Source organism: Delphinapterus leucas, chromosome 4, assembly GCF_059928025.1.
Source record: "Delphinapterus leucas isolate spDelLeu-1000000601 "Yukka" chromosome 4, BTC_Dleu_Yukka2, whole genome shotgun sequence".
Classification (NCBI taxonomy): Eukaryota; Metazoa; Chordata; class Mammalia; order Artiodactyla; family Monodontidae; genus Delphinapterus; species Delphinapterus leucas.
In genome coordinates, this window is record NC_143132.1 from 67,881,977 (window position 1) to 67,894,670 (window position 12,694).

General features: G+C 43.3%; 1 pseudogene; it reads left to right on the forward strand.

Annotated features, from left to right (window-relative positions):
• Positions 1-9,204: 9,204 nt before the first annotated feature.
• On the forward strand, positions 9,205-10,365 carry LOC111171443 (large ribosomal subunit protein uL22 pseudogene; annotated as a pseudogene).
• The last annotated feature ends 2,329 nt before the right edge of the window (positions 10,366-12,694 follow it).

Genomic DNA, 12,694 nt, shown 5'->3' on the forward strand with positions numbered 1-12,694 from the left:
ACTTAAATGAACTTAGTTAATTAAAACAAAAATGAACAAAAGAGATAGGCCCCATTTGAGTTTTTTAGAGTATCCTGAGCGGGGTTAGAATAAAAAGAGCACTTGGGCTACAAGTGAGAGTGTGAGAAAACCCGACAGTAATGAAACAGGAGACTGGGAACCATGGAGGAAAGACAGCCAACGAGAAATTCACAGTAGCTGGATTCCTTAAGTGTTTTTAAAGAACAGAGTATTTAATATTCATTTTTAAGTTGTTTTCTGTGCTGTGATTTGCTCTAACCCCTCTATGACCCCATCACACACACACCCTGCAAATTTACTGCTCTCAAACCATCAGTAAACTTTACAACATCTTTAAAACATAGTAAAGCAGGATAAATAAACAGTGATGAAGAGGGGTGAAAGAGAGGCTATGCTATTAGAGGACAGGAATCCCAAAGGAAGGTCTCTCTGAAAAGGTAACACTTAGAATTGAGAGCAAAAGAAGTTAGGGAGAAGAGTGCTCCAGACTGAGAAAAGTAAATGCAGAGACCCCAAGGCAGGATATGCTGGGCACATCCAAAAACCAGTAAAGGAACCAGTGTGTATGGGGCCAAGAAAGATTGTAGGAGATGACATCATAGAAATAGCGAGGGGCCAGATAATGCTGGTCTCCATGGGGCATGGATTTACTCAGGTTTTACTCTGAGAGAGACAGGAAGCCATTACAGACAAGGTTTTTGAGCAGAGAAATTACATATCCAGTTGTTTCAAATCTATCAATCCAGTTGCTGTGTGAAGAATAGACTATAGAGATATCCGCAAGGGTGGATGAAGGACCAGTTAGAAGGTTTTCTAAGAGTAAGATCAAGCTGGCTTAGAGAAACTGGTAGTGGTGAAGGTGGAGAAAAGAGTTTGATTCTGGATGTATTTGGAAATCAGAGCCAGCAAGACTTGCAGATGGACTGGATATGGAGTGTGAGGGAAAGAAAGGTATCACGAATGCCTCAGGAAAGAACCTCCTAACCCAAAGAGCTGTCTGACAGTTAGATGAGCTTTCCCTTGATGCAGTTATCTGAGTGGAAGCAGTTATTCCTTCATGGGGCCTTCTGAATGCTCTTCTCCCTCCAGCTCACCTGCCAAACAAGCTCCTAAGAGGATCTCTGCCCTTTGAGGCAATGGACCTAGGTGACCTCTAAGATAGCTCATGTGCAAAGTATTCTAGAACTTTAAGGCAGTCAGAACGTGGTCTATACATCATCAATTTTAGGCTAAATGGTTGCGAAGTAAATTTCCTAAACCAAAGTAACTTTTTAACTGCTATTTACCTTTTTCCCCACACACATATTTTTATTCCAGTCAAAACGGGTTACAGTGAACAGCAGAAGCGCTGCTTTTGGGTAAGCAGATACCACAAAAGCCTGGAGCTGGGAGATGCTCATGTGTGGAAGGAAGGAGCAACTCCATCCTCTTGGCCCTTGGGGATGGTTATGAATACAGGCTACTCAAAAGAAAGTGTAATTAGAGAGTAGATAATTGAATTGTAAACAAGCATCCTAACATTTTCAAGTGCTCCATAAATTATACAGTTGGCACAGTGGTGCAGCTATTGCTCAAAGCTCACTTGGAACTCTTCTTTGGGATTTGTCCTCAAAGGAAGTTAATGTAACTTACTCCAAAATCCAGTCTTTGAGGTGGTCAGATCCCTGGGAAGTTCTGCTTTCAAAAATCTCAGATTCTGGTTCGCAGGAACTATAAAGCTTCTAGCCTATCTGGTGTTTGACCTCTCAAGGCATCATTCATGACAAACAGGCATCTAACCTCTGCTTCAACCCCAGAGTGAGGGAAATGTGGTTAACACCCCCAAGGCAGCCCTTTTTCATCTTCCTAGACAGCTCTGATTGTCAGAAAGTTCTCATTCATTTTGAACTGAAACCCACCTCACCATACCTTGCACCCACTGATTATAACAGAGTGTAGGGCAGTATTTCCCAAACATCAAACACCTGTGTACCACCTCCACATTTTGTCATTTTTACCATATCTATGTATCACTGGTCCTATTAGGTCCTTAATATCTCCCTTTCAAATTACCCAATTTTCTTAGCCAAGTAATTTTGCCTTAAATGGAAACTACATCACCTTGTAAGTGAAAACCTCACACCAATTACAAATTAACAGCATAAGGGATAATATCAGAAGGAAGAGAAAGTGATGATGTTAAATTCTACTCAGGAACTGTTGCCTGGCAAGAGTGCTGCTCCTGAGGCAGGCTCTCGCTTTGTTAGAACAGGAGATTAGCAAGTGTTGAGAGGTGTAAAGACAAAGCACCACAGAAATGATACTTCTTTCTTAACATTCATAGGTTCAAGAGAATTGAAGAAAGCATAACTTTTTTCACCATGTGATCCACTGTTATTTAACATTGTCTGCGTACCACTCAAAAGCACTGCCTATACTTCTAGTGGGAGATGTACACACTGGGACCCACTGGCAAAGCAGCTTGGCAGTGGTCAACCTGATCAGATTCAGGTCATTGTTCTGCCATTTTCTAGCTGCCCAATCCTATACACCTTAACCAGTTTCTTCATCTTCAAAGTGGAAGTAACAATAGCTCTTCAGAGTGATGTTTTCTTAAAGACATTTGAATATTTTGCTCCAGTTGTAAGTTGATGATTGAAGAGTATAAATTCAGGCTAAGATTGCAGTGTCATTCAGCTTTTGGGCTGAATTAATTCAGCCTTTGGGCACTGACCAGGCTGTGCTGGTAGCCAACTAAAATCTCTAAGATAGTTTGATATGGACTGCTGCTGAGCCAAATCCCCCACTGTGAACTTGTATTGCTGGGCAATTGGGCCTGAGGGAGGACTAGGCATTTATTCTTATTAACTAGATTCTCCCCTTCACTTTAACCTGGTGCTTCAACATTTGTTCAACTCCTTCTCTTACCCTACATTTGAAGAGAAGGAGGTCAGCAGAACTGGGCTAGGATGAGGATGTATTTGTGATTCTAGATGTATCTGTTCTTCTGGAGTAGGAAAATGGAAACTTTTTGCTGAGTTCCCATTAGGTATCAGGCACTTTTCTCCAATAACTTATTTAATGCTCCAAGAACCCCTTAAGGTAGGTGTTAACCCCATTTTACTGAGAAGAAATCTGCATTTTCACTTGAAGTTGTTAAGCATGGTAACTATGCAATTTCTTACTCTTTTGGCTTAATATTATTTTGTAAACACTTTATCACATTGCTTCATATTTTCCTTTTTTTTTTTTTTTGCTTTATAAGTAAATAAATACTCCCTCCTTGTTCTAAAAACATTTTGAGGCACTCCTGCCTTGATGTTTCTCATTTTAACGATTGTATAATATCTCATTCAGTTACCCTACCATAATTTATTTTACCAATTTCCTATTGTTGACAGTTTGATTTTGTTTCTTTGCTTTTTGTGGGGTTTTTTTTTTATTGTTTTCTGTAATAAAAGATCCTGCTACAAACATCTGCACATAAGTATTATTTTGTTCCAGAAATTTCTCCAAGAATGGAATTAATGCATCAAAGAGGATAACAACTTTTGTGGCTCTTTATAGAGACTAGCAAATTGCTCACCCAAAGGAGTATGTGTTATTTGAGGATAAAAAGAAATAACTGGCTGTTTACAAAAGAAATCAATTTTCCACTTATTCATAAAGTATTCGATCCCCTGATAGGTGGCAGGTGCCGTGCCAGGGACTGAGTACAGGGATGAGCAGGGCAGGCCGAGTCGCGGTCTTCAAGGAGAGCACGGTCAGGTCGGGCAGAGGAAACGACACGCAACAGGTGTCTGCCTCTAACCAGGGAGGGCCGAAGTGCCCTTTCGCGCAAGAGAGTGGAAGGAGGGAGCTGTTTGCAAGCACCGAGGAGATCTCGCAACGTAGGCAGCACCTGACCTGAGTCTTGCAGAATGAGTAAGAATTTTGGTACGCGATTTGTATTTATTTTACGGTGACTTTCTGGCCTTTTATCGGAAAAAGAAGTTTCCCACTCTTAGCACTGAGCACAGAGAACGTTGGAGGAGTCGTAGGCCCCCAACCTCTTAAGCCTCTTTCCATCTCCAAGGAGGAGGAGGAAAGTGGGGGGGTCTCTCCAACCTCCGGAGCAGGATCTGGGGTCCGGGACCTCCCAGCGCGGCACCGGAAAGAACAGGAGAGGACGCGAGCGCGGGGTCCGCCGCCCCGAGAACCAGACCCGACGCGTGGCCCTCGGCGCCTGGCTCCAGCGGAGTCAGCTCAGCACGACCTGGGAAGCCGGTGAGGGAAACGGAGCTGCCCGGGGTGGAGGGCTGAAGAGCAGCCCGCGAGCGGCTCCGAGGGGAGCTGGACTCGGCAGTCGGGGACCCCGAGGGGGCGGGAGCGGGAGAGGGGCGGAGCTCCGAGGCCGGGGCAGCGGCTGCAGCCCAGAGGGTCTGTGGGGGCTGCTTTGGACATATCCGAGGACGAGCGCTTCTCCGAGACCGTGACCTTGGCTTCGGGAGCCGACCCCGCGCGCCGTCTTGAGCGCGCCTTGTGGAAACCCACGGCCGACGGGCCAGCGCTGCCCGCGGTGAGGCAGCCCGGGCCGGGGCGCCAGGTAACCTGGACCACCGGCCGCGAGGGCGGTCAGAAAGGGCCCCAGTGGGGGAGGGGCAGTGACGGGGCTGGGGGCCGCGGGCTGGGGGCTAAGCGAAGGGCGCACGCTGGAGCAGCTCAGGCCTCGGAACACTGGGCGTGGGGCGTGGGGGAAGTCAGGGTCCACCTTACCGGACCAAGGGCTCACCGGTCCTCAGAAGGGGCAGTGGGTCGCCCTCGCGGATGAACGGGAGTGCGCACGAAGACGCGGCTTCTGGGTAGCGTCTTGTGCCTCCGCCTTGTTTCTGCCCGTGATACAATCAGAAAGTATTCCCTTTCCGTGTGTTAATGAGAGAACGGGCAGTTTTCTAGTGTGTGTGCATATGGAAGGCTACAGCGTCAGCACCCATCCTCCTGGGCCATGAGTCCCCGAGCAGGATCCTTGGCCCAAGCCTCCAGCTGCCTTGGGGACCTTGTCTCAGTGACACCAAACTAAGGTGTCAGTCCCAGGGCTTTATCACCAGCCGCTATATTCCTTGGGGAGAAAAAAGAAGTACCAGTTTGATGGAATCTTTTATTATTTTTTAATCAATAAATTATAGTTTAAATAGATGATTTTTTAAAAAATCAAATAATGCAAGTTTAACTTCTAGAGATATTCCTATACTTGTATTTGTGTCTATTTATACCTTCCTTGTTTTTTACCCATATCTTTTTCAACTCTACTTCTTCTGTCCCCTCCCTTTGATTCGTTATCTCGCCTCCTGCCTAATGAAAGTACCAAAAGAAAATGACGTCACCGCCACTGGCCGCATCCCTTAATCTCCTGGGTTCCTCGCTGGTCCCACCCCTGCTCTCTTCAAAAGTCTTTCACCCGGGTGGCCCTTGGGGTAGGGAGCCCACTCCCGAGAGGACATTTCTTTTACTTGTCTTAACTCTCCCAGAGATTCAAAGAAAGGAGCTTTGGGAAAGAGCCCCTGATGAATTCTGTACTACCTGTTCTTTCCCTTAAACTGGACTTTGCAAATGCAGTTTAAGTAGAGTCTGGTACTGAGGAAAATTAATGAAGGAAATTTCCTAAAGTGTTCTAGATTTCCAGAAATTAACACTTCACTAGTTCCTATTCCTGAAAGCAGAACTTTGCCAGTCACACTTCCCATTTTCTCTGCTGCCTTCACCTAGGACCAGCAAAGTAACAGGAATAGGATTTCTCATCAGTAGGAATCTCATAGGGTGGATGTTTTATATTTGTGAAGGGGCTCAGGGACATACCTTTGCGGTAGACAAGGCGGGAGGGGAAGATATAGAAGAAGGAGTTAGAGGGGATCAGGGGATTAGAAAGAGAGGAGCAGGCCAAGACCCTTAAGAGGAGAAGAATCCTGGAAGCGGGGCCCTGTCATTTAGGAACAACCTCTAGATAATTTGGCTAGCAGACCACACATGCAGCTTACTTCTTGCCATCAACCAGCACAATCAACTACTTTCCAAGACTTTTTCTATGCAAGGCCAAAACATACTGAGAAGTGGGGAAAAAAATCAGCAAATTAACCCACTTTTGTCTATGTGATAAAATAGAAGTGGCTTAAATTATTTTTCCTGAATTAATAGGGTTTTTTAGGAGTTGTGTAGACTGTTTAAAATAACCTAATAGCTACTCCAGTCACTACATTTTCCTTTGCTCTGTTCATTTTTTCATGTTGCATGACCTTGACCTGCATCCCACACAGTTCAGGAAGTTCAGGTTGGTTAGAAGCTGCCACTTCTAAGAGCCTTTTTAAATGAAGGATTGGGAGAGGAGAGGATTGGAAAATAAGGACTGAGCCTTGTGGTAGGGTAGGGGAATAATGAAGAGGGATGCACTGAGTACCAGCTTGAGACTGGTAAGGAATCGGGTATAATTCTTAGAACAAGGCAATAATGAGTAAGTAAGACGTGAAGGACTCATTCATCATTCATTCGTTCATTCAGAATGTTTGCAGAATGCCTGGCTATGTACCAATCACTGGGAGAAAAATGATGAATAAAACCAGGCAAGGTCTCTGATCTCCTGGAGTTTACAGATGCTTTGGGGAGGCCACCATTAGTAAAATAACTGAGTATTGAATATGTAATTACAAACTAAGATAAGCTTTCTTTTTTTTTTAAGCTTTCCTTCTTTTTTTCATTATTATTTTATTTTATTTATTTATTTTGATTGCGCCAGGTCTTAGTTGCGGCTCACGGCCTGCATAGTGGCATGCAAACTCTTAGTTGCGGCATGCATGTGGGATCTAGTTCCCTGACCAGGGATCAAGACCCGCGTCCCCTGAGTTGGAAGGCAGATTCTTAACCACTGCGCCACCAGAGAAGTCCCTAAGATAAGCTTTCTAAAGGAAAGAAATAAAGGTCTTTGAGGGTGTATACAGACTGTCCTCTGAGATCAGGGAAGGCTTTCTCAAGGAGGTTTCCCTTGAGCTGAGGTTCAAGGGTAGGTGGGAATGTTGGGGATATATATGGCTTTGAGGTAGGACCAGAATGTATCAGTTAGGAATTCCATTTGGCTGCCAGTAATCAAGAAGCCAGGTGTACTGTTTGCAATACTGCATATGCACACATGTAGAGTTGGAATTTCTGGAATTTGGGGCAAGGATGCTTTGTTATCACAGCATTGTTTGTACTGCCCTGAGTTGGTCATGGTTTTCCATTATTGTTGTTCTTGCTTCTAAATTAAATGTTTAGATTAATTTTATTCTTGTCAGTTTAGTTTATTGCGCACAATAAAATGTGTGCATTGTGGTTCAAATGTGAATCATCCATATTTCCACTGCTAAGGTAGATATGTACATAACTCCTATACCAAATTTGGCTTGTATGGTGATAGCTCATTGTTGTCACTGAATACTTTCCCAGGTGAAAACAGGTGTGGCAGGTCAGCTACAGTGTCTTCTCTCCACCCCATCCACTGCTCTAGTACCTCTTCAAAGTTTCATATACAGTCGTTAGGTAAAGAAAAAATTACTAATTGCATTGACGCTGTAAGTAAAATTAACATAAATCTCACAATATAGTGGCATGGTGAGTTTTGACCAAGCATCATATTTCATGCGCAAATATTTTTATTCATTCAACAATGTTTACAGTGAACTTTCAATATGCCTAGCACTCTGTTAGATACTGTGGGTAAAATGGATTAGTAAGATTCAGTCCCAGCATTTAAGGAATTCACAGAAGTGTAAGAGGAGAGAGTCATACTTAATCTATGTAAGGGTAGGAAAGCATTGTGGTTGCTAGAATGGAAGCATAACTAAAGTACAGTGATGCACAAGGAAGGGGAGTGGTCAATTCTACTAGAAAAGGAGAGGAGGGGTCCAGAAAAGGTTCATGGAAGAGTTAATACTTGAGCTGAATCTTGAAAGATGAGACATACCACGAGATAGACAAAGGGGAGAAGGCATTATAGAAGAGGGATCCATGTGCCCAAACAAAGACACGCATGAAACAGAGTGTCAAGGTCGAGGACCTGCAAGTGTCTCAAAGAGCTGAAGCATAAAGAGCAAAGAGGGTCTCATGAAGAGATAAGGCTGGAGTGGCGGGCAGGCCAGGTCACAGAACCTGCATGCCATCACACCGATAGCATTGTGATTAAAGTATGTGCTCTGAGGTCAGACAGTCCCAGGTATGAGTCATGGTTCTGCCATTTTCTAGCTGTGGGGCCTTGGTCAAGTCACTTAGCCTCAATAAGTAATGGTAACGAAGGTTGTATCTCTCTCATAAAGTTGCTGCAAGAACTGAATTAAGTCATGGAGTACCTGGCACTTTATGCACCCACTTGTTGTTGGCTGTTATTTTCATTTTTTATCCTGCGGCAAAGGGAGCCACTGTTGGGTTTTACGTAGAGAAGTGACTTAGTGAGCATTTTTGTTTAGAGCGCTGTCATTCTGGCTGCATGTGGATGCTGGGTTAATGGGGGGTAAGTTTGGAGGAGAGCAACCATTTAAAGAGATTATAACCATTCAGATGTTGGTGATGATGACCTGAACCATGGTGGCCATGGGCATGGAGAAAAGGAGACAAGTGCTTGAGATGTCTGCAAGGTAAATACCACAGAACTCAATTACTCATTAGCTGTGATAAATGGGATTCTGGTCTGTCATCCTTTGGTACTGTCATCCAAGTGTTCTTAGGATAAACAAAAGGAAGCCAGGTGTCAAGCAGAACTGGGGATCAGATATTTAGGAAGTGCTTATATACTGAGGACTCAGTGATTGGTACCAAAAAAAAGCTGCCTTTCTAATTTAGGAGACCCCTTGACAATTTCCATCTCATAACATTAAATAGGATCAGGAAAGTCTAGTTCATCCATAACAAATTTCATTAATTCATTCATCCTGTCTCTCTCTGTTTTTCTCTCTCTCTCTCTCTCTCTCTCTCTCATTTCTGGGAGGCTTTTAGCTCAAGGTGGACGAACGTTAGACTTCATCCATTTGCCATTGTCATAATGTGGCACATATAACCCTCACTCATGCCTGGTACTTTTGGTTCAATTCTTGCCTGACACTAGCATGACTGAATTTTTCCTTCTTTTTTCTCAAGTGTCCTCCCACAGTCCAATAACCTCTGGCCAAGGTGCCTTTATTAAAGTCAGTGAGAATTAGAGGATTTAGGTGGTCCCTATTTTATAATACAGTGTAGTCTTGGTAACCACATTTGTCCATTCATAAGACAGAAAATAATCCAGACATATGGATAGTGTCTGCTGAAAAGTTGCTGGGAGCTTTATGCCTGTGTCCCCCAAATGTGGATCCTGGGAAATGCTGATTGAATGTGGTTCTCTTGGATTCAGTTGCTTGAACAACTGTCTAATTACTTGAAGCCACAGAAATGAACAGACCTTAAATTAGGCAGGGCCAATGAGTGAGGTGGCAAAATGTGAAACGAGGGGAAAAAAAGGTCTGTTTCTGCCATGGACAGTCTAGAATTTGATTAAAAGTGGACTTTCCCTTTTCCGATAAGCAGCCTGAGGTGACCTCTAAAAATGGTTCGCTATTCACCTGACCCAGAAAACCCCACAAAACCATGCAAGTCAAGATGTTCAAATCTTCATGTTCACTTTAAGAACACTCGTGAAACTGCCCAGGCCATTAAGGGTATGCATATCCAAAAAGCCACCAAGTATGTGAAGGATGTCACTTCAAAGAGGCAACGTGTGCCATTCCGTCATTACAATGGTGGAGTTGGTAGGTGTGCCCAGGCCAAACAGTGGGGCTGGACGCAGGGTCAGTGACCCAAAAAGAGTGCTGACTTTTTACTGCACATGCTCAAAAATGCAGAGAGTAATGCTGAACTTAAGGGCTTAGATGTAGATTCTCTGGTCATTGAGCACATCCAGGTGAACAAAGCCGCCAAGATGCGGCACTGGACTTACAGAGATCATGGTTGGATCAACGCATACATGAGCTCTCTCTGCCACATTGAGATGATCCTTACAGAAAAAGAAGTTTGTTCGTAAACCAGAAGAGGACGTTGCACAGAAGAAAAAGATATGCTAGAAGAAACTGAAGAAACAAAAGCTTATGGCCTGGGAATAAATGCCACAAAAAATAAATGCAAATAAAAGTAAAAAAAGTGGACATTCCATCTCTCTGACCTTCGGCAATCTATCTAAGCTCTGTGAGCCTCAGTTTTCACTGGTGGCTATCCCTTTGATAGCTATAAATCTGAGGTAATGTTTCCTCCAAAGGGTAGTTGTCAGGTTGAAATGGACTCTATATGGAAAGTGCTTGGCATATGGTAGCTGCTTACCTGGCCCGTATCCTTTGCCCCTGCTTGTCTCTGAGGTTTATCCTTACATGGAAAAAACAGGAAGGATGAAGGTTTCTTAGGTTAAGTAAACTGAATTAATTGGCTTTTATGTATTTCTCATCTATGATTGATCACCCCCCTCCCACCCCACCCCACCCCCCCCACCCCACCCCACCCCACCCCCACCCCCCCACCCCACCCCACCCCCACCCCCCCACCCCACCCCCCCACCCCCGCCCCCTGGGAACCGGGTTGGAAACCTGTTTTCCTCCACCCTCAGGGAATGCTTATCAGTAATGAGGGCAAAGGTAATATGATACCTGCAGAGAGGAAGCTAATTTTAGATATTCTTCTTTCAACAAATCTTTCAATACACACAAGCAAAATTACTATCAAATAGAAAAACGGAATTATTTGACTTCTTTCACCCATGTTGCTTTGTTGGTGGAGTTCCTAACATGCATGTTTCTTGTTTAAATTGTTGTTTTTCATGTAGAAAGAAAGAAGCAGGCTCAAAGAGATTGTAATTGTTCCCCCTAATAACTGTGAACTGTTTGTACTTAGGAGAGAAAAAGCTTTGTTTTTCACCTCACAATGGAGGTTGATGGTTGAAAGAATGATCATATCCTCAGAGTCTCTCTAAATGTTCTATAATTTGACATAGTTTAGTTCAACAAGCATCAGTTGAGTTCCAACTGCTTGTCAGGCATTATGTTGGCACCGTTCACTCAGAGACGCCAGCTGTGGTACCCAGATCTCCAGTCTGGTAGCCCTTGCGGAATAGGGTGGCCAGGGAGAGGAGGGTTGCCAGCTGATCTGAAAGAGCTGGCGAGAGGGGAACCCTCAGGCCGAGGTTCTCCACCACAGCTTCAGACCACAAGTCCATCAGATCATGAGCACCTTCAGGTCAGGATCCAGATCTGCTCATCCTTACGTCCACAGAGCACCTTCTGTGCCAAGTGATCAGGAGAAGAAGGGAATGAGGAGGCCAAGTGACCTTTTCTTTCTGCACTCTTAAAAATGAAAATATTCCAAATAAAGTATGGCTCTGTGCCATTGTCAGCCAATTTTCAGCCTCATCTTAGGAGAGGCAGTGCAGTACATTGGTTAAAAGTCTGGGCTCTGTAGTTAGATTACCTGGGCTTATGTCCCAGCTCTACAGCTTATCAGTTGTGTGACCTTGGGCAAGTTGTTCAATCACTCTAGGCCCTACTTTCCTTATCTATAAACTGGGGTTATTAATATTATCTACCTCATTGATTGTTAAAGGACTCATTGAGCTAATACACATTGTTCAAGGTCGTCAGGCACAGACAGCATGTCTTATTTAACACTGAAACCCCAGAATCCAGCATAGTGCCTGGTACGTTGGAGGAGCATACAGAATGAACAAGTCTAATACACAGGCTGGTATAGCAGTAAGTGACTGACAAAGCACTCATAAGGGATATGGGCAGGCTAGGTGTCGTCTTTTACAAATGAGGAAACCAGCAAACTGAAAGGTAGAGTGACTTGCAAGAGAAACACAGCTATAAATGATATAAATGACAGACCTGGTTAATGCTCCTGACTCTATCTCTAGCCCTCTGCTCTTCCCACTATCTGACTCTTGATCCTATACAGGTTTTGTGAATATCCACCTGAAAGAATATCCACCTGAAAGAATATCCACCTGAAAGAATATCCACCTGAAAGAAATGAACACACATAACTTGTTTAGCTCTCTGAAAAAAATGAATCTTACTGTAAATATCCTCAAATAGTAACTTCAAGTTAAAACTTGAAGTTTGGAAAGTTTCTATTTTGGGGTGTGGGGAGGAAAGCAGGGGATATTTTTTGTGAGAATGCAGAAGTTCTTTCAAAGTGAGAAAGTAACAGAGAATCATAAAGGATAATTTTGATAGATTGTATTACATAAACATTTAAAATACTTATGTGTAAAAAGTCATAATTAAATTAAAAGGAAAATAAACTAAAAAATATTGCAGCAAGTATGCCAGATGGTTAAAAGTTTCAATATCTAAAGAGCTCATAGAATTTAAAACCATGGCTTCAAAAAATTGGGCAAAGGCTATAACACTTTTCAAATGAGGAAAAGCACATGGTTGGTGAACATATACAAACATTTTGACTCAACAAAAGAAGTAAGAAATTTTAGAATGATATACCAGTTTGTTGATCAAGAATACTAAGACTTTAAAGATAATGAAGGTGGAGTAAGGAAATGGCTACCCTCTTAACATATTGTCTGGAAAACAATTGCCTTAAAATTGTTGGTCATCCTTGACCAAGGATTTCAATTTCTGGAACTCTATCCTAAAGAAATCATCAGAAATATGGTTAAAAACTT